The sequence below is a fragment of the Antrostomus carolinensis genome, unplaced genomic scaffold, assembly GCF_000700745.2.
Source record: "Antrostomus carolinensis isolate BGI_N321 unplaced genomic scaffold, ASM70074v2 scaffold30786, whole genome shotgun sequence".
In the NCBI taxonomy this organism is placed as follows: domain Eukaryota; kingdom Metazoa; phylum Chordata; class Aves; order Caprimulgiformes; family Caprimulgidae; genus Antrostomus; species Antrostomus carolinensis.
Window position 1 is genome coordinate 389 of NW_010321781.1, and position 1,391 is coordinate 1,779.

The window sequence follows — 1,391 nt, forward strand, 5'->3', positions numbered from 1 at the left end:
GTGCCTCTGGTCCCAGCACTGCGGGACAAGGCTCGTGGAGCATGTTTTCGGGCACACCCCTGCATGTTGTGCCGGCACTTTGGTCCCTGTGCCTCAGTTTCCCCCTCTCTGAAATGCCTCAGCAGCGCTGCAGAGAAAGCTCGATGCTTCTGAGCTGGCAGGAGGGCTCCCAGCCCCAGCGAGGGGGCTTGTTGGGGGTTTGGACAACATGCAGCGATTGAAGTAGCTCACAAAGGGCATGTCATTAAGTGCTGAGGTGCTGGTGGCCAGGGCCAGCCCCAGTAGCTCCTCCATGTCTCCTGGCATTGGTGTGACGCTGGACCCAACAGGGCAGGATTTGTCCCCCATCCCTGGCAGGCTGGGGCTTCAGGAGGGCTCCAAGAGCATCCCTGCTTCCCAGAGCCTCCTTTCTGCTCTGATTCATCTCATGAATTATACGTTGAAACAGCTGCACACGGAGGGGAGAGCGGGGAGCGAGGAAGGAGACCTCGCTTACAATTAATTAAAAGCATGAAAGTAATTACAAGCAAATCTCCCCAGCCAGCAGCCTTTCACTCCAGCGGACTCTGTTGATAAATTTGGTTATAATTGGATTAGAAATATTAAAAACATGCTGCATGTACAAAATAAATAAATAACTGGTGGCAGGCACCATGGGTGGTGCAGGGGCTGGCCACCCCAGGCAGGGCCTGGTCCCCCATTCTCCAGACATACGTGTGAGGAGCTTCTCTGCCCTCAGCACTGCTCTGCTCGAGCCAGAGCCGGGCGTTCTCAGAGCCGATATGATGCACACACACCTTCACCTGGGTCCTTTGGCATCACCACACCGGTACCTGGCTGGTGATGGCACCTGAAGTGGTTCTGGAAGCTCTGCACTGTGCAGCTCATGACACACACACAAAGGCAGGCAGCTCTTCTCTGTTATTTTTATTTGACAATTGGCAAAATAACCTGTAAAAAGAGGCAAATCTGTCCCTGCAGTTTGGGATTTTAGATGGGCAAACAGGCCAGGGCAGCAGGGCAGCTGTCCCGGGGTGCCAGTGTACCCCCTGGTGCAAAGCTCCGTGCGCCTGCCTATGCCTCTCCCTGGGAGACCCGGGCGAGCCGTCCTCGGGCATCTTGTTGATGGCAGCGTAACAGGTTTGTTCATCTAGGACACAGTGTGCTTCCTCATGCTCTTCATCACGGGAGAGGAGGCGGCGCACGATGACAGAAGCAACTTCCTCGCAGCTTCCCGAGGGAGCCAGTTAATTCTGGCTTTCCCTTTATAGCCTCACACCAATCAATCATGTTCCGCACGCCCCGTGTGAAACCCAGCCCTGGGGACCCAGCCCAGGGCTGCTGGCACTGGGGGCGGGCGATGCTCAGGCTGGGGGTGGCTGATGGGGGAG

General features: G+C 56.3%; 1 protein-coding gene across 1 annotated transcript in view; it reads left to right on the forward strand.

Moving 5' to 3' along the window:
• The window catches only part of LOC104526570 (Down syndrome cell adhesion molecule-like protein 1 homolog), a gene marked incomplete at its 5' end in the record, with an annotated part of 5,800 nt that overhangs the window by 385 nt on the left and 4,024 nt on the right, over positions 1 to 1,391 (forward strand).